The sequence below is a fragment of the Theropithecus gelada genome, chromosome 15, assembly GCF_003255815.1.
Source record: "Theropithecus gelada isolate Dixy chromosome 15, Tgel_1.0, whole genome shotgun sequence".
NCBI classification, from domain to species: Eukaryota; Metazoa; Chordata; class Mammalia; order Primates; family Cercopithecidae; genus Theropithecus; species Theropithecus gelada.
The window spans coordinates 12,099,157-12,124,695 of record NC_037683.1 but is presented as its reverse complement, the minus strand read 5'-3'; the positions used below and the strand labels follow the sequence as shown (position 1 = coordinate 12,124,695).

The 25,539-nt window shown below is 47.1% G+C and overlaps 1 protein-coding gene across 9 annotated transcripts in view; it reads left to right on the top strand.

Moving 5' to 3' along the window:
- Nucleotides 1–588: 588 nt before the first annotated feature.
- Nucleotides 589–25,539, top strand: part of RALGPS1 (Ral GEF with PH domain and SH3 binding motif 1) — a 305,937-nt gene continuing 280,986 nt past the window's right edge. For 7 of the 9 annotated variants that reach the window (XM_025359236.1, XM_025359232.1, XM_025359231.1 and 4 more), the window contains exon 1: nucleotides 595–827. The gene's annotated coding sequence lies outside the window, so the exon portion shown is untranslated. Of the gene's footprint in view, nucleotides 828–25,539 lie in introns of all 9 variants that reach the window. The other 2 variants (XM_025359233.1, XM_025359235.1) reach the window with 1 other exon arrangement.

Sequence of the window (25,539 nt, the reverse complement as noted above, 5' to 3'; positions counted from 1 at the left end):
TGCTCACCTCACCGTGCCTGGCACAGAGTAAAGGATGTGGGAGCAGGGAGACAGGATCCGGGCTCATTCCCCAGCTTTGCGCCTGTGTGGTCTTGGGCAAGTCCCTTCACCTCGTTGGGCCTAACTTTGCCCAGCTGTAAAATGTATGAGACCCCAGGATCTCCGAGGTTTCTTCTGGCTCTGACGTTCTGGGCTCTGTGCCTACCTCCCAGCTGTGAAGAATGGGCACTAAGGCGATGTCTCGCTCAAAAAACCATTTTTGTTGAAAACGATAAATCCCAGGTAGGGATTTAGGGGGGATAGTGGGTGAGGCCTGGACGGCCGTGTGGGGAATGAGATGCGCGGCTATTTCTAGGCAGGAGATGGGCGTGGCGGGTGGCGGGCGGCGGGCAGAGTGTGCTGGCAGCGCAGCATCCCTGCAGGCGGAGAGGGCGTCTGCAGATGAGCGCGGAGGCCGAGGCCCGGGAGGACCGCGGATGCAGCGGCTGCGCACTGGCACGACCAGCCGGCCGATTTGCGTGTCTCCACCCCTGCAACGAGCTGGTTGGGGGGCTGTTCTGGCGCCGCGCGCCGATTGGATGAGCGGCCCGCCGCTCAGGCCCTGGAGCGGACGGTTCCTACTGCGGCTGGGCACCGGCTCCGCTCCCGCGACTGCCCGCGCTCCAGCTGCGCCCGGCCCGGCCCCGGCCCGGCTCGGCGCGGCCCCGGCCTCCAAGCGAAGGCGCCGCTGCCGCTGGGCCGCTCCCAGGGCCATGAGGAAGCGGCGGCAGCCACTGCGGCCCGCGTCAAGGTGACCGGCCGGGACTGCGGCGGCGGGGAGAGCGGCGGTGAGAGGCGCGGCCGGCGGGGCGGGGCGGGGCGGGCCCTGAGGCCGGGCCTGAGGGAGCTGCAGGTGCGGGGGGCGGGACCCCGAGGGCCGCCGGAGCCGGGGAGGGGCCTCGGTTCGGGAGGCGGGGCCGGGCCGTGCCTGCGGGTGCCCGGCGCCGGAGCCTGGCCGGGATCCGGGGGTTCTGGGGTCCGGGGCCGGGGGCGCGCTGGTCCCCGGGAGCGTGAAGGATGGCGGGGAAGAGGCGCGGGCGCGGGGGGCGGGGCCGGGGAGGCAGTTGGGCGGGGCGCCGCGGCTGCAGGTGCGGGGGGCGGGGCCGGCGGGGCTGCCGTGGGCGGGGCTGCGGGGTGCGGCCAGAGCGCCGGACCTGGGGAAAGCACAGGTGCGGGGGGCGGGGTCCGGGGACCTGCAGCGGCGGGGGGCGGGGCCCGGGTGACTGCGGTGCGGAAGCAGGGCCCCAGGTGAGGAGCGGGCGAGGGTGGGTGGTCGCCCGCGAAGGAAAGGCCGCCGTCTCCGCTGTCCAGGGGGGTGGGCACGGGGGCTTTGGGCTCCCTGCGGATTCTGGGGGCATCCGGAAATGCCGCTAGAAGGACCGTCCGGGCCTGCCTGTGCCACTGCTGACTCGGGCTTGGAGCTCAGCTGTCCTGGTTACCGGCCGGCTGCCTCCCCTATGCTACGCCGCGCCCTAAGTGGGGCGCGCTGTTTTTCGCACCTCAGGGGCTTTCCTGTTGCTGTTGAAGGGGCATGCTAGGATGCGGGGGGCGGGGGGGTTGGCTGTCATTGGATGATAGGCTGTTGAAACATGTGTGTGCTTGAAGAGTAGTGTGAGGCTTGGAGGGGTCCTGGCTTGCTAGCTACTGGTACCAGAAGCTGCTGTAGATCTCAGCAGTGCGTCTCAGAAAGACTGAAATGGCAGCCTGGTAAGAGGGGAGAGCAGGGATGAGAATTCAGAAGCTTTTGACTATGCTACCTGGGAGAGTTTTTCACCTGTTTCCTCCGTTGCAAAATGAGCATGTTAGTACCTGCCTGTGCGTCTCCCAGGGGCCTGGTGAGGATAGGATGAAACAGTGCCTACTGAGCAAATTGCTGGATAAAGTTAAGAGTTTCCCTTTTCTTATGCCGATGGGCAGGTTGGATTCAGGGACTGGAGAGTCTAAAGAAGAGAGGGTTTGTTTCTAGTTAAGAGGTGAGACTAGACCACTTTCTTTTCGCAGTTTGGGATGAGGTTTTTTTTGGGAGTTCCCAAAAGACTCAGCTGTGTCTTAGATCGTGACTGCTTCTCCCTGCGAGGCCTCTGACGGAGCTGCTGCAACGCAGGGAGCAGTGGCAAGTGGAAGCAGAAGAACATTTGTTTGCTGACCTTTAGACCCCAACCCCGGTGAGGACTCTGAGCTGGAGCATAAAGCTCAGGCCTGAGGCTATGGGAGTCCCTCTGCTCCCATCCAAGTACAGACCCCGATTTTACCATATTCCAAGAGGGTCGGGTGCAGTGGCTCACGCTTGTAATCCCAGCACTTTGGGAGGCCAAGGAGGGTGGATCATTTGAGGTCAGGAGTCTGAGACCAGCCTGGCCAACATGGTGAAACCCCGTTTCTACGAAAAAATACAAAAATTAGCCGGGCATGGTGGTGGGCACCTGTAATCTCAGCTACTCAGGAGGCTGAGGCAGGAGAATTGCTTGAACCTGGGAGGTGGAGGTTGCAGTGAGCCGAGATCGTGTCACTGCACTCCACCCTGGGCGATGGAGTGAGACTCCTCCGTCTCAAAACACACAGAAATCCCAAAAAGAAGACCCCTGAAAGAAGGCAATGCCTGACTCCACTGTGTACCCACAGGGGTGGGGAGAAGGAAGCAAGATGACAGGGCTCTTTCTGAATTTCAGAAGAGTGTTATATACCCATGTATGTGACCTTTCGAAGCCCAGTGCCTCTGCTTGCTGGTAGTTGACCAGTCCAAACTGTAATGCCTCCCTCCTACCTTCATTGCATGGACAGAAGCGAAGGTAGGTGGATACTTCTCTACTAACCTGCATTTTTTTTCCCCCCACTATAGAAGCTATGGGACTTTTGGGGGCCAGAAACCATGGTGCTGAACTCCCTCATTACCACTAGTTGTTGCAGTGGTGACCCAGTAGCATTGAGGGGATTAGGCCCTTACTGGTGCCTGTGCTTGTGTGGCAGGTCCCAGAGGACGTAGAAGCAGCATGTGAGAGTTCTCCCACTCTGTCTTGGCAGAATGGTGTTAATGGCTCTCAGAGATTGCTGCTATCTGAGTGACCGTCATGCTTTTTGGGTTAGAAGGAAAGCTCAAACTTGGTGGCAAAGAAGAGTTAGAACATGTGTTGAATAGTGAGGGGATTAGCAACATTCAGAGTCTAGAGAAAGACTTCATTAATGAAAAATACTGCATCTGAGGCGCTCTGATATGGCCCTCCTCTTGAAATGGATTTTCCTTTTCAGTATGGAGGGTAAGAGCTGTGACTTGGAAGTCAGTCAGGTCTGTTTGAAACCGCAGGCTGCCACCTCCTGCTGAGTGAACCAGCACTACTTCCTTAGCTTCACAGAGCTTTGGTTTCTTTATTTGTAAAGCAAGGATAACCATGCCCACCTTGTGAGGTTGTTATGAAGAATAAATGAGACAGGAGGGGAGAAGGCACCTGATCCACCCGGTTAGGGTCCTGTCCTGTCTCTCACTGCCTGCCCATCTTTCAACACAAGCCACTCAGAACAGCATGTAACATGCAAGGAGAGCAGGACAGGGAATTCTGAGGCCTCTATTTCTTATATAACCTTGAACAAATCCCTGCCTGTCTCCAGACCTTGGGTTTCTTAGCTGAGTGAGGAGGGTGTTAGACTATGTGATCACCAAGAGTTCTTCTAGATCTGGCCTTCTGGTTAGTCATATTTTCTTCAAAGGCAGGAGGGAGGAAACCAATGACCTGTTGTTTAGTTCTTCCTTTAAAAACGTCTGTCTAGCATCTTGCCTGGCACACAGTAGGTGCTCACTGAATGCTTGTTGAAAGAACAGATGAAGGACTTTAACTGGAAAGAAGGTGTGGCAAGTTGTCCCTGCTGCTTTTATGCATATGGTATCTGTACCTTTGACATACACTTTATTTATTGCACAAAAATATTGTAACATTAGTAAAATTAGTGAACTTCAACATAAAAGACAACAGTTGTTGCATGGTTCCATTTCATCACACATTAAGTTCATTCAATTTTTGTTCATAAACATACATAATTCTTCATGATTGCAATCGTATGTATGTAAGCATTTGGGAAAGGCCCAGTAATAAATGATTTCTTTGAATATAGTTTAAAAAAATTTTTTTTTTTTTTTAAGAGACAGGGTCTCCCTCAGTTACCCAGATTAGAGTGCAATGGCACAGTCATGGCTCACTGCAGGCTTGACCTCCCAGGCTCAAATGATCCTCCCACCGTAGCCTCCCAAGTACTGTGCCACAACACCTGGCTAATTTTTTAATTTTTTGTAGAGATGGGAGTCTCACTATGTTGCCCAGGCTGGTCTTGAACTCCTGGGATCAACTGATCCTCCCATCGGCCTCCCAAAGTGCTGAGATTGCCGGTGTGAGCCACCATGTCTAGCAAATATAGTTTTTATTTTATATTTTGAGCAAGTAAAAAAATCACACGTGGATTTTTTTTTTTTTTTCTTTTTTTTGAGACAGAGTCTTGCTTTGTCACCCAAGCAGGCTGGAGTGCAGTGGCGCGATCTCGGCTCACAGCAAGCTCCACCTTTCAGGTTCACGCTATTCTCCTACCTCAGCCTCCTGAGTAGCTGGGACTACAGGCGCCCGCCACTACGCCCGGTTAATTTTTTGTATTATTTGGTAGAGATGGGGTTTCACTGTATTAGCCAGGATGGTCTCGATCTCCTGACCTTGTGATCTGCCCGCCTCGGCCTCCTAGAGTGCTGAGATTACAGGCATGAGGCACTGTGCCCGGCTAATTTTGTATTTTTAGTAGAGATGGGGTTTCTGCATGTTGGTCAGGCTGATCTCGAATTCTGGACCTCAGGTGATCTGCCCGCCTTGGCTTCCCAAAGTGTTGGGATTACAGGTGTGAGGCACCGCACCGGGCCCACACATGGAATTTTTTAAGGCAAGTAGGGGAATAAATTGTAAAGTAACTGTCTGTCTTGCCTCAAGTTGACAGTTCCTAGTCCTTTTCCCTAGAGGCAGCCACTGTTACCAGTTTCTTGTTTATTACATATTCTTTCTCTTACGCAAAGAATAGCATTCTATACATACTCATTGTTGCTTCATGTATTCACTTGATTTACTTTGACGTTGTTCTAACAGTGGAAAATGTGTCAGTTAGTATGTACAGTTCCTTCTTAATAAATGTTTTTGACTGATATAAGCACAATTTTGTACCTCCACCCCCCACTCCTCAATGATGTTTACTCAGTATTAGTTAGCAGTCATTGTTTAGAAGCCTAACAAGAGACATCCTTTGTCCTAGGAAAAAAAGTGGCCTTAGTCCCAGTGAACAGTAGATTAAAGGGCAATCCATGTATCTGGATGCAAGGCAGAGTACAGAAAGAGAAAGGAAAAGGGATTTGTTCACTGGTAATTGAGAACTGATTTTCCATGCAGGCCTTGATTCAAAGTCCAGCCTGTCACTTACTGGCTATGTGACTTGGAACAATTTACCTAATCTCTCTGCATCTCAGTTTCCATATCTGTAAAATAGATAATGATAATAGGATCTGTCTTTGGGGGTTTTTGTGCAGAGGAAGTGAGATCATGCAATGCAAAGTACATACAGCAATAGCAGGTCATAGTAGGTGCTTAAGAAGGATGAGCTGCTATGTTATTAATAATCTGAAATAGATTCTATTCTTTGTGAGCAGATATTTACTGGACAGTTAAAGGTGAGCCGTGGAGAATACCTAAAGTCCTTGCCTTTGAGGTGCTCACATGCTGTGTGTGGAGATTGGCACACGAACCATTGATTACCAAACAGTATAGTGGGCCAGGTGGTGGGAGGTGAGCATTTTGTGAGGTCACAGAGGCAGGGAACAGTGACTTCTCCCTGGGGTGATTTGGGAATGCCTCCTCAGCTCAAATTTTCACTCCTTTGCGAAACCTACTTAATTTTTCCAGGCACCCTCCTATTTGTACAACCTTGACTTTCCTTCTGTGTGTACCTGGATCAGAGCACACGTCATGTTATCGCATATGTGACTTTTTGCCTGTGTCTCTACTCTGCACAAGGAAAGTCTCCTGCTTTCTTTGCTGCTGGGTCCCCAGAGCTTGGCACAGAGTAGGCTCTTGTTGAACAGTGTGATGGACCTATGCTCAGAAAAATCGTACTACTAAATGGTAGCAGATTCTTATTTATATGTCACCAGGTCTCTGGTGAAACCCATTCCTTGGACTATACTTCTTCACTCCCCAAATATTTGAGTGCTGACTCTGAGACAGGCATGTGCTGTGCTATATGCTAGCTGTAGGCTTTGGGTATGGCTGATGATACTTGACCTAAAAAGTCTTAGGGATGGGAAGAAAGAAATATTTGTTGCAGATGCTGAAAGTCAAGATGAGGAAGCAGAAAAATGGACAAGTCTGGAATGAGCTGCTCGTGCTTGCTGAAACTCTCCTTTCCGCAGAAGTATGACTGCTCTCCCTTGCCTTGGGCTGGGGTTGTGGAGGAGCAGGCCAAAGGAAATGAGTAGGTGGCTCATAGATTTTAACTCGGGGGAAGAGTTGGTTGGATTGGCTTCTGTGAGGAGTGTTTCTGGGCCTCCTTTCATAGCAGAGAGTACACTTGACTTTCTTCAGGTGGGCATTCATTAACCTGCCTTGCTGGGCTCTTGCTTTGGGCTAAACCTTGTGCTGGATGCTGGACACATGCAGATGAAGCTTTGTCCCTGCCCTTTGGGATCTCACAGTCAGTGGAGAAGTCACCCACAAACAGAAGGTGACTGAAGGCGATTGGCCATAACAGAGAACTGCTCGTGAAGTGGCCAAGCAGTTTCAGGCTCGGAGCCAGGCAGACCTGGGTTCAACTCCTGCCTCTGTCAGAGACAACCTGTGTGACCATGGGTAGGTGTCTTCCCAGCTCTGAGTCTTGGTTTACTGATTTGGTGAAGTGGGGATAGCAGTATTATCTAATTTAGGACTGTTGAATATTTCAGTGAATGCAGTGCAGTGTTTAGCACAGTGCCTGCCAGGAAGCTAATGCTTACAGAGTGCTCACTATTGTAATTATACATGGTGCTGTGGGAGAACCAAAAAGCGCCTCTTGAGCTGTTTCCTCAGGGTCCTAGTGATAGCGTCGTGGTCATGGCGAAAGTTAGGTATTGAATGTGAAGGTCAAGTCGTCTGAGAAATCAACTCTGAAGTCATCAAGTGCTCAAGGAGTCCTCAGGACCTTCCTCACCAGCCCTGCAGGTGATACTATGGCCCCAGGTCTATAGGCTTGTCTATAAGGTACATTTCACCCATCATCATCGTGAACACCTTTTCTTTGTCCAAGTACCTGCACTGATCAGTTCTGTGACTTTTCCCCAAGGAGAGGCATGAGTTGTACTTGTCTCGCCTGTGCTTGCTGACGAGCGCAGAGACCTGAAGACCCAGAACAGCAAATCATTCCTTGTTTTTTCTGTAGAGCTTTCAAATCTGTCATGTTTTTCTTTGCAGGAGATTGATCTCCTGAGCGTCAGAGAGGCAGATAGGGCAGTGCTTAAAACACAGACTCTGAAGTTGGGACATAAACAGATGTGGGTTTGTGTCCTGACTCCATCACTCACAAGCCTTGTGGCTTTGAGCAAATGACTCTACCTCTGTTTCCTCATCAGTACAAGAGGTGAGATAGTATGTGTCTTTGTGTGGTTCATACAGGGTTTCAGGGAGACGCTACAGAATAGGGCTTAGCAGAGGGCTTGCACATCGTGAGCGCCCAGGAAATGGGAGCTAGAATAGTGTCCTCCTTTCACCCAGGGTTATACGATTTTTAGGATACTTTTCTTAGGGTATTACCTATGGAATGTATTACCTATGGAAGTTATGTGAGTTACTGCACAAGCAATGTGTTAAAATACACATGTACTTGGTGATGGGGAGCTGACAAGCGTGTCTAGGGTGGCGGGCAGAACTCTTTCTGCATTGGGGTTGCAGGTGCAAGCCTCAGCTCCCACAAAGACATAGGGTACTAGTGAAGGAGAGGACAGAGCCATTCTGGGTGCCTTTGTCTCAGGCCCGTTTAGGAACTGGGGGCTGGCTTCTCAAGTTCTTTCTGTTTAATCATTCTGTTATTCCATGTAATTGATTGGTCTTAAATATAAACTAATAATGCAACATGATACTTTCCCTCTTCAGAATTTAAATATATTTTAAGGTTAAGTCAATTTTTGAGTAATCAGAAGAGAATTTAAATGTTTGGCCTTGACAGCCATAGGTTCTTTTAAAATCATCTGAGATGAAAGGAAGAATAGGGAGTATATTTAAGTCCATATTTATTGGATACAGTAATTATCACACACTGTTGTATAAGCCTGATAACTAGGGCAAGGAAAGTTTGTGCTTTTGGCCTATTTCTGAATAATTAAATATTTATGGAAAACAAGTTAATAGATTCAAGACAATTTGCTCTCTTTCTCTGGCAATAAAGTTCGTTATGTGGAATTACAGAGAGGATTAGTCCTCTGTGCAGCTGTTTATTTTTTCTTTCTAGGCACCATATCTCTAACACTTTCAGTCCACTGGCATTTATAGATTGCTCTCCTACTGGGCTCCCACAGCTCTCTCACTGTGTGCCCTGCCGTAGCATACAGTACAATTGTGCCCACCGGTGACTCCCTCATGACCGTTCTCTTGACTTTACAGAGTAAGAGTCCGCATTTGTTCTTGCATATTCAGGGCCTACCCCAGGCTGGTGCAAGGCAGCCAGAATGGTCTGCGTATGCCATTCCCTTTGCTTAAAAGCCTCCAGTGGCTTCTAATTTCTGTCAGAAAAAAGACCAAATCATTAGCATGGCCTGTGAGGTGTAAGAATATGCTTTCTAGGGTAATTGCTGGATATGTCTGAGGATCTCCCTTGGTGCAGTGCAGTCCCATCAGGTCATGGGCTGTGGCTGTTTTGCCCACCAGCAGGTCCTCAGTGCCCAGCCTGGCATCCGGCCTGTAGTAGATGCTCCATAAATGTTTACTGGGTGAACAAATGGAGTAAATAGTGGGCTCCCAGTGACTGATCTGAATCTATAAAATGAGAAGGTTGTTAGATCTGAGGTTCCATTCATTATACAATATCTCAACACTTTACAACACTTAAAAAGTTCTCTTCACACTTTTTATTCCAGCCGTACGTTGATTCTGCAGGTAGGTAGGGCAGGTTTTGAAGTGCATAGAAGAAAACAGAAGCTTAGAGAGGTTAAACACATTGCCCAAGATGTAGCTATGAGAGAAGCTGAGGGTCCTAATGCCTCAAATGCCTCTTCTCATGCTCCTGGCTGCCTCACGGTGTGGCTTCTGACACACTCATTGTAGAAGTCACAAGTGAGATAAGGCAACAGGGCTTCATTGGAAAAAGGTGGTTGTGATAGTTTCCTTGGTTTTAGATGTTTCGGTTTCCTGATGATTGAGTTTGAGGAGTTGAGTTGAATCTGGAATGATGGGTTTAAAGTCTTGTTTCATGCTTATGGGGCAGAAAATACTGAACTTTCCTGTAAATGACTGAAGTATAGTAATTATTGGTACCTGTGATAATTAGTTTGTAACTAGGGTTATAATTTGTGTTCTTGTTGAGAAGCTTTTTTTTTTTTTTTTAAAGGAGACACAGTCTTGCTGAGTCACCTGGGCTGGAGCAAAGTGGCTATTCACAGGTGCGATTATAGCACACTACAGCCTTCAACTCATGGCCTCAAGCGATCCTCCTGCCTCAGCCTCCCAAGTAGCTCCCGAGTATCACTACACCTGGCTGACAAGCTTTTTTGATAAGATTAGAAGTTACTTGCTGATGGATATGTAGCATCCTTTGCTGTTTTCAGAAGATACTTGTTGTTTCAGTTAGTTTATTTCTTTAATGTGTCTCTAGCTATATCTGCCATGGGACACTTTGGCAATGAGCATCACTATGGCCTTTGTGCTTATCACATATAGTGTCCGTCTGTCCTGATGGTTACCAAGCATTGAGTCCACTCTTTCTACTTTCCAGATGAGGGTGGAGGCTTTGCTAGAGTTTCATACTCAGGTGCCCTGATTCCCCACCTGACGAAGCCCATGAACTCGAACACGTCCATATGCATGTAACAGTTTCTCAACAGCTGCCTGCAGTTCCTGTACTGCTGCTGATAAACCATGCCCATGGTGAAGCATTTATCTCAGATGAAAGTGTCTGCTTCAGGGGCCTTTGTTGAATCTGCAGCGTGACTGTGTGGGAACAGGACGTAAACTTGACTTAGCACACAGCTCCAATATCTAGTCCAGTGTTGGTGGCTAGTTAAGAAAAGACAGTGTCTGTTGTGGTCTGTTAACACGATCATGATTTCGGGGGGTTCTTAAGGACTGAGATTCTATAGTCAGTAGTACTTGTGGAACAGAGAAGCAACCTGGTATATAGAAAGATCAATGAATATGAAGTCAGAATGCCAAATGTGTCCATTTGCTTTGAGACTCCCACTTTCCATGTAAACAGGAATATCTTTGGTGTGCATGCATCCCTTTTCAGTAGGGAAGCCCCAGTTTTAATATCTGAGATTGTGTTATGAGGCGTAAGTCAGAACAAAGAGAGCTGGATGATTATCAAGGATTGTACCAATAACTGAAGGTAACCTTATTCCTTATTCTTTCCTGTCCTCCATAACTACTACTTGCCTACGAGCCCATCTGGCCATCTGTCCATCCATCCATCCAGTTCTTGTCCAGGGTCTGCTGAGTGCCAGTGCTATGCCAAGTGTGAGGCCACAGTGGTTAAAAAAAAAAAAAAAAAAAAAAAAAGACAGGCTGGGCGTGGTGGCTCATGCCTGTAATCCCAGCACTTTGGGAGGCCGAGGTGGGTGGATCACCTGAGGTCGGGAGTTCGAGACTAGCCTGACCAACATGGAGAAACCCCGTCTCTACTAAAAGTACAAAAAATTAGCTGGGCATGGTGGCACATGCCTGTAATCCCAGCTACTGAGGAGGCTGAGGCAGGAGAATCGCTTGAACCTGGGAGGCGGAGGTTGAGGTGAGCTGAGATCGCACCATTGCACTCCAGCCTGGGCGACAGAGCAAGACTCTGTCTCAAAAAAAAAAAATAAAAAAAAAAAATAATAATAATAAATAAATAAATAAAAAGATCTGGTCCTTGCTGTACTTTAGCGTACAGTCTAGTAGCAACGTTAAATAACAAAAATAATAAAAAGTACATAAAAATGTAAATATAGGGGCTGGGTGTGGTGGCTCATGCCTGTAATCCCAGCACTTTGGGAGGCCAAGGCAGGCAGATCACTCGAGGTCAGGAGTTCAAGACCAGCCTGGCCAACATGGTGAAACCCCCTCTTTACTAAAAATACAAAAGATTAGCCGGGCATGGTGGCACGCGCCTTTAATCCCAGCTACTTGGGAGGCCTAGGCAGGAGAATCACTGGAACCTGGAGGCAGAAGTTGCAGTGAGCTGAGATGGCACCACTGCACTCAGGCCCTGGGAGACAGAGTGAGACTCTGTCTCAAAAAAAAAAATTAAATAAATAAATAAATAAATAAATAAAAAATTACAGTGCACAGTAGCTGGGACTTGTAGTCCCAGCTACTCAGAAGGCTAAGGCAGGAAGATTGCTTGAGTCTTTAAGAGTTGAGTCTAGCTTGGGCAATGTAATGAGACCAGCCTGGGCAACATAGACCCTATCTCTTAAAAAAAATATAATAATTATTGCACTGATGTCTGCAAAAGAGGAGTATAAGGTGCTAAGAGACCATATATTGAATGGCTTTCCTGCTAGGGGAGTCAGAGACAGCTTACTAGAGGAAGGGGCCTTTAAGCTGACACCTGAAAGTGAATTGAAGCTAGCCAGGTGGGGAGGTGACGGTTGCATCTGCCATCATCCTAGCTGGGAAAAGGGCATGGTAGACTCCAGATGTGCTGGGGAGCCAGCATGGCTAAAGCACTGAGAGCAAGGGAGGGACCGGTGTTCTGGTCATGGCCTTGTTTCCTTGGACTGTGCCAGAAATAATGGACAAATTATGTAGTTGCTGACTCATTTTTCATAACTCCTCAGCTGTCACCAAAAGCATCTATTACTGAAACATTACCTGCGGTTTCCAAGATAGCAGTTGGCCTTATTTTTATTGCTTTAGAGATTGGTTGCTTCCTTTGCTTCTTGAAGGTGTGGAAGAATACTTGGACCTCATTAGTGGTTTTCAGTCATTAAGTAAACATTTACTAAGCATGTAATAGGGCTTAACACTGCAGACCCTGCCCTCAGGAGCACCAAGACTTGACAGATGGAAGTAAATACATAATGATAATACCGTGTCTTGGGAAGTAGAGTAGTGGAAATGGAAACTCATGGGACTGAGTAAGACTCACAGACTCCTAAAGATTTTCATTTTTCCAGGTGAAGCAGGATACAGGCAGAGGAAACAGATTGTACAAAGGTGCAGAAGCAGGAAGGAGTATGATGTGCTTCAGAGGTGGTGGGCAGTGTGGTGTTGCTGGAGCGTGAGGTTTGTGGTGGAGGATGGAGGGAGGAGGAGCTGGTTGGAGAGGTGGTTTGGGGTCAGTTCTCAGAGGGACTTGCAGGCAGTGCCTAGGAGCGTAGGTGTTGTCTTGTGGTCAGTGGAGAATCACTGGAGCTGTAAGAGGAGAGAAGGATTGTCACTTGTAGTCCTGGTGGCAGTGTGGAGGACGATGGTGTGAAAGGGGACTAGAGATTGGGAGCTGAGTGAGGGTTATTATAGGAATTCAGGAGTGCGATGATGGGGTCCTGGCTAGGTGGATGGGGAGGCGAAGGCAGGCTCAAAAGAAACTGATGTAGAGGCCTCTCCTACTTGGTAGATGGGAGGAAGGGCGATATCAGAGTTTCTCACTTGGTGCCATGAGATGGTAGGACCAGTCACTGAGCTATAAAACGTGAAAGGAATACCGGGTTGGTAGGGGAAGGTTGTGAATTTGGTTTGGGCCATTTTGAGTTTGGAATGACTGTGGAATCGCTTGGTGGACCTGCCCACTTCGCAACTCGCCTGCTCATCTGCAGCTGAGAGATCGATCTAGGCTGGAACAGTGGTTCTCACACTCTAGAGCATCAGAGTCCTCTGTAGTGTTTGCGGGGAGGGAGGCTGGTAGTCTTATGTTTCAGGGCTTTCACAGATGGTTCCGATGCCCCAGGAGATACTTGGGGTCATTCTTGGGTAGCTGGCCCCTGAAGTTGTATTGTAGGAGAGGATGGGATCACTCAGGAAGGCTGTGTGGTTGTGGATGAGAGTCCTGGCTGAATTGCTGGGGAGCATCAGCATGAGAGGTGGAAGTGGAAGTCAGGGAAGAAGCAAGAGGAGGAATGGGCAGCTAGGAAGAAAGACTGGAAGAATGATGGTGTGGAAACTGGTGGTGAGGGCACCAACTTCCACTTCTTTCCCTGCAGGGCTTCAGTTTTCTCATTTTTCTCCTTAGTAATTCATTAGGGAATAATTGCCCTGCCTCCTAGAACTGAGCCTTCCATGCCTGCCGTCAACATTTGTTTACACTAGTGTCAGAGCCAGTCTCCCATGAGAGGTTATGCTTCAGTTACCTTTGTTGTTGTGTACAGAAGACTCTGAAAGAGGCTTTTTGCTGCAGACAGTCTCTACACCCTTCATCGCCTCCTAGCAGCCTTCTCAAGCAATTCTCTTGTGCTGGTCCTTGGGACTAAAATCTCTGTCCCCTGAAGCCAGAGAGTTGCACCCTCCCCCATCTGACATTGCGAGGTTCCAGATATATCTGCAACTTCAGGAATGTGTGTCTAGGTCCTAGGAAAGGCAGCTGATCGGAACAGCTGGAGTCTGAGAAGATGATTAAACCATTCAGATTAGACTAATGTGATATGTGGGTAGGTATCTGTGACTTGGGGTTGGGGTGCATCCCTGGTCCACTCTATATCCTGTGCTTGGGTAGCAGGGAAAAGCCTGTTATAGAATTTCTGGAACTTATGGGTGGAGTCTGAGAGTTAGAGTACTTGGGATCTACTCAGATTGCTGGTGGTGGTATGGGGGGTGATATCCTAAAGTGGTAAAAGTGGAAGTCTGTCCCCCCGATAAGCCTAAATGCCTGATTGAGCTTAGCTTACAGAACCAGGTGAAGAGCCTTCAATCTGAGAGATCCGGTGGGAAACTGATCTGTGATCCACTGTGTGTGTTGTTAGTATTACCCTCAACCCTAAGACCTTTGAGTGTAGGACAGAGGCACAGACCCAGTTGTCGCTGACACTGATGCTGAAAGCCACAGCTGAGGAGTAGTGAGAAGGATCAGGGTTAACTTGAGGGGGAGTCCTTAATACCAGGACTGACCGCCGTGGTGTGATGCCTTTTGCTTCTTAGGAGAGGAAGAAGAAAAGGAATTAATACTGGTTGAGCTGAGAAACCCAAATGCTGCACAAAGAGAAGGGAACAGATGGATAGAAAGTAGCAGCAGGATGATGGGATATGTGAACCAGTACAGAACATAAAATGCTATTCAGCTCCTATAGAACATAAAGAAATGTTTCAGAATAAGAGGCAGACTGAGCTGTGTTCAAATCCTGCCTTTGCACAAATACTACCAGTGAGGAATTTTTATTTTTTATTTTTTTTGGAGGTGGAGTCTCGCTCTTGTTGCCCAGGCTGGAGTGCGGTGGCGCAATCTCGGCTCACTGCAACCTCCACCTCCTGGCTTCAAGCAATTCTCCTGCCTCAGCCTTCCAAGTAGCTGGGATTACAGGTGGCCGCCACCATGCCAGCCTGATTTTTGTATTTTTAGTAGAGACAGGGTTTCACTGTGTTTACCAGGCTGGTCACAAACTCCTGACCTCAGGTGATCCGCCTACCTCGGCTTCCCAAAGTGCTGAGATTACAGATGTGAGCCACTGCGCCTGGCCAAGGATACTCTTACTGGCTGTCAGTTCTTGGATATGTTACCTAACCTCTTTGGGCCTCAGTTTTCTTACTTTCTCTCTAATAATTCATTAGAGAATTATTGCATGGATTTGGTGGTGTATTTCTATGGATGAGGTGCTTAGCACAGTACCTGTCACAGAGTAATGGTTCAATAAATGGTGATGATAGTGATGATGACCATCATGTGGGTACCTCTGTAAATACCTCCATTGGACCAAATCTAACCTATATGATAAATGTTTGAAATAAAGAACATCAACAGTAACAAGTTCAGTATGAGATTAGCAACATGAGAGGGAAAACCAGATCCACTGGCAAAATTACTGGAACACCGAGAGGATAAGGATAGCAGTGGAGAATCATAAAAACATGACATGATAGAAAATGAAAAGGTACAAGGTCCAGAAACTATTAAGCATGATCAAAGTAGTCTTACTGGCTGCAAAGAAGAAAGGCAAGAGATTCTGAATCAATACCTGGAGATGATGAGGACAAAGTAACCTTAGTCCTTAGTGATGATAGAAATTTTCTTTTTTAAATTTCTTTTTTCTCTTTTTTTGAGATGGAGTTTCGCTCTTATTGCCCAGGCTGGAGTGCAATGGCGTGATCTTAGCTCACTGCAACCTCCGCCTCCCACATTCAAGTGATTCTCCTGCCTCAGCCTCCTGAGTAGCTGGAATTACAGGCATGTGCCACCACGCCTGGCTAATTTTGTATTTTTTGTTGTTGTTGTTTTAGTAGAGATGGGGTTTCTCTGTGTTAGTCAGGCTGGTCTCAAACTCCCTACCTCAGGTAATAACGCCTGCCATGGCCTCCCAAAGTGCTGGGATTACAGGTGTGAGCCACTGTGCCTGGCTGATACAAATTTTTATTGCCGCTTCTACTTCCCTGAGTATTTTAGTGGATAGACATTGTGGGGAAGTGGCATCAGGGATTTATTTTTATTTTTTCAGAGATGGAGTCTTGCTCTGTTGCCCAGGCTGGGGTGCAGTAGTGCAATGATAGCTCACTGAAGTCTTGAACTCCTTGGTTCAAGTGATCCTTCCACCTCAGCCTCCTAAGTAGTTGGGACTATAGGTGTGCACCACCACTCCTAGCTTAAAAAATGTTTTTGTTTAGAGATGGGCTTTTGCAGTGTTGCCCAGGTTCTTGAACTCCTGGCCTCAAGTGCTCCTCTGCCTCAGCCTTCTGAGAATCTGGGATTATAGGCATAAGCCATTGAGCCTGGCTGCCGGGATTCTTTACCTAATGTTTGTTTATTTATTTATTTTATTTTATCTTTTTATTTTTTAACTCTAAAGCCCCATGGTTATAATTAGGCTTGTTACAGAGGAGCCTCATATTAAATATGTATTGAATGGGTAAGATGAAATCAATTAATCAGTTCCTGGCTCTTTCTAAAGAAGTTTAAATATGGTAATAGTGACAATATTATATCTCCAAATGTTGGCAAAGATTTAAGGCAATTCCTATGAGATATTTTATAAACCTTGAAAAAATAATGATGTTTACCTGGAAAAAATAAGTTGGTAAAAAAAGAAGGTATTTATTTATTTTTAATTTTTTTGAAACAGGGTCTTGCTCTGTTGCCCGGCCTGAAGTATAGTGGCACAGTCTTGGCTCACTGCAACCTCCACATCCCAGGTTCAGACAATTCTCATGCTTCAGCCTCGCGAGTAGCTAGGATTACAGGCCTGTGCCACCACACCCAGCTAATTAAAAAATATTTTTAGTAGAAATGGGGTTTCATTTTTAGTGGAGATGGAGTTGGCCAAGCTGGTCTTGAACTCCTGGCCTCAAGTGATCTGCCCACCTCAGCTCCCAAAGTGCTGGCATTACAGGTGTAAGCTGCTGCTCCTGGACAAGATAGTTTTTTAAATGAGTGAAATTGCCTTTATTTTTCCAGATTCTTATTCATTTCTACAAATGTTTGAGTTGCCTACTATATAAAAGCAGTGCTAAACTCTTTGTTGAGGGAATATAAAAATGGCTATCTGTGTTATATGTTATCATTTAACTCTTATCACTCTCTTGTGAGAGAGCCACTTTAGGTTGTGCTATGAGTGAGAGAAAATGCAAAATAACAAAGACATAAACAAGTTAGAAGTTTCTTATTTGCAAGAAGTCAGAAGGTAATTAGGCCAGAGTAGGTATGGAGCCTGCATAGTCAGAGACCCAGGTTGCTTCTAAGTCCAAAGTGACTTCATGGCCTAAAATGGCTGCAAGAACTCTAGCCTTTCCATATGCATTCCAGCCTTTGAGGGTTACTGTCCAGAAATTCGGCATGATACCTCTTCCATCTCATTCATTTAATCTTGGTCTTACGGCCACAACTAGCAGTAAGGGAAGCCAGGAAAGGTAATCTACACTCCGGGAAGCCATGGCTACCTAAAAGAAGAAAGGGAGGATGACTACTAGTGGGCAGCGTCATAGCAACATTATTAGTAATTGCCAAAAATGGAAACAACCCAAATATCTACCAGTTAATGAACAGAGAAACAAAATGTGGCACGTACATATAAAGGAGTATTATTCAGTCATAAAAAAGAATAAACTACTGTTTCATGCCTAGTATGGATAAACCTGGAAAACATTCTAAGTGAAAGAAGCAAGACGCAAGTCCACGTACCGTATGATTCCGGCTGTATGAAACGTGTAGAAGAGGCAAACCCAAAGAGACAGAAAGTAGATTCGTACTTGCTGGGCCTCGTGGCAGAGGGAGTGGGGAGTAACTGCTGATGGGTTGGGCACAGGATTTCTTTGTAGGGTGATCAAAATGTTCTGGAATTAGATAGTGGCAATGGTTGCGCAACTTAGTGAATATGCTACAAATCACTGAATTCTATAGATGAATATAGATAAATTATATCTGAATTTTAAAAAATAACTTTTATTAAATTTTAATTGTACAAAAATAAGAAAGGCAGAAAAGAAAGAAACGGCCATCATCTCATTGTCAATACCTGGGGTGTATGTGTCCAGACGTTTTTTTGTGTGTCTGCCTCAAAGTTCAGCTGATAGACACTACATTTTCTCTCTCCTGTCGGGAGCAATGTGTTGGGATTAGTATAGTCCACAAACATGTTTTTTTTTTTACTAGTGCTTCGGAATTCTTCTGTTGTTAGGCTGTTACGTTGGAAACAATATTTGGCCATGGTGGAAACCTTAGCATATTCGGAGTCAGAAGACCTGGGTGCCTCTTCCAACTTACGTTGGGTTTGTGAGCTTGAGAGAAGCACTTAGTCTCACTCTCCTCATTTTGAAAGGGATTGTGGTACTTTGTGGTATCTTTCTTACTAGAATGGCAAAAATGAAGGGAGAAAAAGACAATATTATGTTGGTGAGGTTGCGGAGTGATCAGCTTTCATACCGCTGATGGGAGTATAAATTGGTCTAGCCACTTTGGAAAATTGACATCATCTATCAAAGCTGAACAGATACATACCTGATGACCCAGCAGTTCCACTCCTTGGTACCAACCCAGCTTTGAGACAGACACAAAGAAATGCATATGGATGTGTACCAGAAGGCATGCTCAGGCTGGCTTCTAGCAGCACCATCTGTAATAACTCAAACTGGAAACAATCCCAGTGTCCATTGGTAGTGGAAGGGATAATACACGTGGTACATGCCCATGATGGAATACTGTAGTCAGAGTTAATGTACAAGCCCATGAAAACAATCCGATAAATTTCTTTTTTTTTTTTTTTGAGACGGAGTCTGGCTCTGTCGCCCAGGCTGGAGTGCAGCGGCCGGATCTCAGCTCACTGCAAGCTCCGCCTCCTGGGTTCACGCCATTCTCCTGCCTCAGCCTCCCAAGTAGCTGGGATTACAGGCGGCCGCCACCTCGCGTGGCTAGTTTTTTGTATTTTTTAGTGGAGACGGGGTTTCACCGTGTTAGCCAGGATGGTCTCGATCTCCTGACCTCGTGATCCGCCCATCTCGGCCTCCCAAAGTGCTGGGATTACAGGTTTGAGCCACCGCGCCCTGCCAATCTGATGAATTTCACATAATGGTCATGCAGATAGAAAAGGTTATAGACCGTATGAGTCCATTTATATAAAGTACATTATATAATGTACATTATAAAACAAAATGTTATAAAACATTTTTATAAAATAAATGTTATAAAAACATTTTTATAAAACAAAAATGTGGAAGCATTAGAACATATAATTAATTTACAAATACATATACACATGTTAGAGGTGCTTTGCTTAATTTTTTTTTAACTGTTGGTCATGAAGGATCATAAAGTTTGGTGAGCCAAGGCTTGCTGCCACAAGAGGGGGCAGTCTGAGCCAAGGCCGGGCTGTGGATGCAGCTGGGTGAGTGGGTGAGCCTCATGCCATTCAGTTGGTGGCCTGTGTTAGGGTTGCTTTCCTTGTTGTAGAATCATGAAATGTGGGGCAGGGGAGGGTGGTGGTGAAGCTGACGAAGGGGCAGGGGCCTGGAAACCAGCCGGAGGGCTGAGTAGAATGAAGAGGAAGCTTGGTGAGAGGACGAAAGGAAGGCAGCGCTGGTGTGGCATCCAAATAGAAGAAAGGAGCCAGCAGGGGAGGCCGGAGACCAACGAGGCTAAGGAAATGGGAGGAGAAAGAGGGACGGGGCATCATCAGGGCTGGAGGGACGACTCCAGAAAGAGGGGCTGGTGAGCAGGTTAAAGCTGCCATGAGGTGGGAGAGCCTTAGGCCACTATTCTCAACAATTAGCAGCAGGAGGTTCTGGGACCCCAGAGGCTCCAGTGTGACCCCAGCCTTCGGGCAGGGGTTACTGAGTGGGTGAGTGTCTGATGGGAAAGTAGCCTGGGGTTCAGGGGTCAGAGCTGTTCTGAAGATGTTCTTAGGCAAAGAGAAGAACCAAGGGAGTGGCAGAGACAAGAGAAGGGGCTGACTGCCTGACTGGCAGCTGGGACTGGACCCCAAGTCCAGGGCCTGCCACCAGCCCTGGCTCTCAGTGGATGCCTTTCTCAGAGGTGGGAGGGGAAGACCAGGTTAGAGGAGGGTCTTGAGGGAGCAGAAGTCACCTTCTCTCAGTGTGGGAGGTTGTGAGGCTGCCCACCTCCCAGCCTGCCCTGGCTGTGCACACATGTGGAGTAAGGTATGGGGTATGGTGAGGGGGTGCTTTGGAACAGCTGCCATGGGAGACAAGATGAGCCAGTGGCCACTGAGCTCGTAGCACGTCGTGTACAATGCTTGCATGTGCCTGCATGGGCGGCGCGCCATGCCCACCCTCCCTTGCCTTTATACTCTTTTCACACAGCAACATGCTCCTGGGGCAGGAACGTTTGTGTCCAGGCATTCCTGAGGTCCCTTCTTGCTGGGTGTGCCCAAGGCCTGGGCTTGGTTTTTGGCCTGTTGGAATGCATTTTCCCACAGAGCCAGTTTTTCTTTGGGGTTCATTCCCCATGCACACCTTACATGCTTATTTACCACAGCATGTATCCAAAGCATGATGGGAAAGGAAAATAGTGACCACATAGGATGAATTCCATGATTTTAGGAGAGGATTTGCCACCTGGTTGGCTAACGATGATATCAAATATGGATGCATGGGAAAAGTATTTTAACATTTCAAAGAATAGATTGAAGTCAGACTTTATAGCACTGTAACTGGTCCAAATGACTGAGCTTTGAAAGACAAGTCTTAACCATGTGGAACATCAATGTAAATTGAATTATTTCCCGTACTTTTGTAGTGGCTACTGTTTGGAAAGAGACGTGCTGGGAAGGTATGTCCTATTGATTGGGGGTTATGAAGCCCAGCATGCATTCCTGGTAAGCCAGTGCGCTGACCACAGTGAAGTGTACCATCTTGAGTAGACGGTCGTGCCGTGTGGGCACCCACAGGTATATACTGGATACAGGGGAGCCGGGTGGTGCTGTAGTCAGAGAAACCTCCTGCCAAGTGGAGCCCTATGGGACTGAGGCGCTGCAGAGTGTATTTCAGGACTTCGGGCAGCCTCCGCGAGCCACACAACAGGGGATGTGTTAGGGGCTTCTTCACCACATGAAGCTCTGGGGTTTTCTCTGTTGCTTCTCCTGTCGAGGGTTTTTTTTTAACTGTGTTTCTCTCTCTGCCTTCTCCTTGTGCACACCTCTTTTTGCTACCCTGTCATGCTGTCACCCTTGTGTTCCCATTGGTGTCTGTTCCCCCAACAGCTGGGCTTACTTGGGCAACCTCCTGTCAACCTCAGTCAGCTCCCTGTACCTATCCAGAAGCCCCCCTCCTCTCTCTTTCCAGTTCACCTCCCTTCCTCACTTGGAGCTGTCGTTGCTTCAGACCCTTAATCAGAAAAGGGCCAGCTGATTGAGTTACGTTTGGCCATGGGAGAATGGGGTAAAGGAATGTGAAGACAAAGACGACTTGAGCCTTGTCTTTAAGGAACTACGAACTGGTTGACCTCCCCTCCCCAGTGCTGCGGACCATTCTTGCCCCCTGAGATTCTGCCCACCTCATTTGGCACCTCTTCTAAGAATGCTTTTCTGCTCTCCCCAGTTCGCAGGAGCTCTCCTTTCCTTAAACCCTCATGGCACTGTGGCCCTGGCCACATTCTGCATTGCATCGTGCTGCTTTGATCTATTCTGTACCTCCTACCTTATCTCCTCGACTAGACTTTAAGCTCTTTTAAGGCAAGGTCTGTGTCTTGCTCAATGCCTTACACACAGGAGATGCTCAATAAATGTTACAAGACTGAAATCAGCATGGAATCTGTTATGGCTCCTAGCATCTGTCCCCTGTGTTCCCATGGCACTCAGGTCTTGAGCTAACGAGAGAATATGGGAAGAGGCAGAGAGTGTTTGCCTGGAAGAATCCTAGGTGCTTCAGTTTAGGTAGGAACAGCCACAACAAATGTTAAAAGCTGAAATATTATAATATTTCTCAGATTCTTCTGGTAGCCTCACTCTTCTCTCAACCTGTTTTTACAAAAGAGGCAGAAGGTAAAGTTTCTGATGCGTTTCTGCACAGGGGCCCGGTCTTCTTTGATATTGCATGATTAAAACACTGTAAGTAACTCATATAGTACTTTGAAGAAGCACATTCCCAAAACTTTATATGTCAGTAGATTGGTTCTCCTAAGGAGGATACTAGAAACAACCAGTCTTGGTTTTCTCGTATGCTCCCTGCTTTAAACAAAGGAGTAATCTCAGAGGTGAGATTCAGAGATGAGTAATTTCTGTGAGGTCACATAGCGAGGAAGTGACAGCGTTGGACTGGAGTCAAGGTCCGTCTCTGGCTCTAGAAGTGGAGCTCTCTCCACTGTCTGATTAGAGTTGGATTCCATTAGAAGCACTCAGCTGCCCCTTGCTGCCTATGCTCTTGGAGGGGCTGCTGGAATCCTGCCAGTCCCAAGGAATCTGGGCTGAATTGGCCCGAGTCCATTCAGCTAGGGGAGGACTGCCTCCCCCCGTTGTCACCACAGGAACCAAAGAGCAGAGAATCTGTTTCCATTTCTCTTAGGAAGACCACAGTCTGCTAACCCATTTCACCTGGGCCCACCTGGATGACAGCTGACCAGTCATCCTGAGCCTCAGGCATGCTAAGGCAGCAGGGGCTCGAGCAGTCTGTTGTGAACAGGGGATAGAGAACTTGCACTCACTGACAGGCAAGTGACATTGCATTTAAGGACTCTTGGCCATGGAAGGGAGAGAAGGAAACCAAGCTTCATACTTGCAGCAGTGGCACTTTTGAGGCAGGATGAATGGAAAGACTGCATAAGAACTTTACAAGGAGAGAACTCCCAAAGAGAGGAGATTAAAGTATGTGAGAGGCTTTCTGGAACTAAAAGTCAATGAAGAACTGAAATTAGTAGTTTGGAAGGTCAAAGGAAAAATATTTCATAATCCAGAGTAATAATGACAAGAAATGGGAATAATGAAAATGTGAGGTACTTAGAGGTAGCAAGAACATATTTATATATTATTATTTTTTTTTTCCCAAAGGAAAGAGAATTAGGCTCTCTTGGGCTTCCCCTGTGCAACTCTGGAGGCTGGAAGACAGTGGGCTGGTGTCTCCAGACTATTAAAGGGAGAGGGCCTGAAGTTCTCTATATACCTAGCCAAGATGTCAGTGAGGTGCCATTGCAAAAGAAAGCCATTTTCAAACATGTGAGGGCACAAAACGTTTATTAAATGTAACCGAGGAAAATATCCCGTGAAGTTCTCTAACCCAAGGACAATGGAAGTGGAGTAGAGATGTGGAGACAGGGAAGGAAGGAGTGCAGGAAACAGGAATGGCACTTGTTTTTGTTTTTTTGTTTTGTTTTGTTTTGTTTTGTTTTGAGATGTAGTCTTGCTCTGTTGCCCAGGCTGGAGTGCAGTGGCATGATACCAGCTCACCGAAACCTCCATCTCCCAAATAGTTCAAGTGATTCTCCTGCCTCAGCCTCCCGAGTAGCTGGGATTACAGGCATGCACCACCACACCCAGCTAATTTTTGTATTTTTAGTAGAGATGGGGTTTCACCATGTTGGCCAGGCTGATCTCGAACTCCTGACCTCAGGTGATCTGCCCACCTCGGCCTCTCAAAGTGCTGGGATTACAGGCGTGAGCCACTGCGTCCGGCTGGAATAGCACGTCTTTTAGTGCATGTAGTTTAATCTCAATGGATTAAACTGCGGTGAGTTGGAATTTCTATTATTAAATTATTAAGAGTTCTAAAAATAAAGGAGATCTATTGTAAGGGAAAACATGATAATAGTTTGTGAATAAAAATTCTAAACCATTTCTACAATACCTAAGGCTTTGGGAGGAAGGATGAGAGAGTGGGGAAACAAGTGCATTTAAACATAGGGCACACAGAACATGGCCACATAGCTATTCATTGTGTTACAGAAGGAGAGATAAGGGTTCAATTTTGACTATTAGAGATCAGAACTTATATTAGGACTAGATTTGGTTGCATGTAATAACGCCTGAACGACGCTGGGTTTACACCATCACATAAAAAAGTAAAAAGATGGGCAGTCTAGGCCAGGTGCAGTGGCTCACGCCTGTAATCCCAGTACTTTGGGAGGCCGAGGCGGGCGGATCAGGAGGTCAGGAGATCGAGACCATCCTGGCTAATACGGTGAAACCCCGTCTCTACTAAAAATATAAAAAAGTTAGCCAGGCTTGGTAGCGGGTACCTGTAGTTCCAACTACTTGGGAGGCTGAGGCAGGAGAATGGCTTGAACCCGGGAGGTGGAACTTGCAGTGAGCTGAGATCTCGCCACTGCACTCCAGCCTGGGTGACAGAGCGAGACTCTGTCTCAAAAAAAAAAAAAAAAAAAAAAAAAAAAAGATGGGCAGTCTAGAGTTGGTATAGTGGGATCAAAGACATCATGGACCCATGTTCCTTATATCTTGCCACTCTTCCATCCATAGCAGATTGACTCCTGACCCAGTGTAGTTGCTTGAGCTCCAGTCATCACACCCGCATTCCAGGATTCAGAGGAGATAAGGAGAAGGATGTGCCCCTTCCTTTCTGAGACACTTCTCGGAAGTTTTACATAGCTTTAACATGTGCATCTTCTTGAGTAGAGCTTGGACACACTGAGCTGTAAGGGAACCTGGGGTGCTTGGCTAAAGATGGGAGCTAAAGAAGACAAGGAGAAAGATAGGAACTTGGCCTCAAAAGATAATCACTACCAGGATGCAAGTTATAACAATAGGTTCAATGGCAGAAAAGTTACAAAGATGGATAAAACCAGTGTTAGCAAGTGAATGGGGGAAGTAGATGCTCCTTTACATTACTGGTAGGAGTCTGAATTGTTCAACTTTTGGGGAACATGATCTGAGAATATCTAACATTGAAATACCTGTGTCTGGCAATCCAGCAGCATACTTCTGTGAATCTCTTCTGCAGAAATAAAACACCGATGCAAAAAGTGGTACATACAATGCCATTTTCTGCATCATTGTTTATAGTGGCAAAGGTGAAAAGTAGAGGAGCACCCGTCAGCAGTGTTGGAAAGCTCTCTATAAATTGGCGTGAGAAAAGGCCAGGATATATCATTAGGTGTAAAAACTCTGCTACCCTACCTGAGGAGCTCTGTCTAGTCTCCCTCTCTGATGCTTGCTTTGGCCAGTTGAATGCTCTACACCTTTTGAAAATGTAAGGTTTTAGGTGGTGTAGTAGCCGTAGGCCCTGTCTGTCTCTATTCTGTTAAACCTGCAGCTTCACCATTGACATGATTTGTCTGGGCCCAGCAGGCATGGAGGGCATGACCCTGGTCTCTGGCATGAGCCCTGCGTGGTTACGTGTTGCCAGGCAGAAAGGCATGGAGGAATGTGCTCTTGGCGGCTCAAAGTGAGGTGGGTGGAAGGGGGAGGGCATACAGGGAAGGGTGGGTTGATGGCTTCTTCTTTGTACACCGCTAGTGGGTTTGGCTACAGCAATAAGGATATGTTTTCAAAGTAGGCTTGCTCAGAAAAGGGTTTGCGAGTCATGGAAGCTGTGGGTGGCCATAGCTGTGACAGTCCAGTGAGGAAGATGAACACACACTTCATGACAAAAGTTTTGAGTGTTATGGAGAAGTCTAGATGCCCTAAAAGCTGTAGGAGAAGGACCTACCTAGGGCATCACAGGAGATTTCCCACAGGAAGTGACATTTAAATGAGAATGGAAGAGTAGGAAAGAGCCAGGAGTAGAGGAGGGAGGA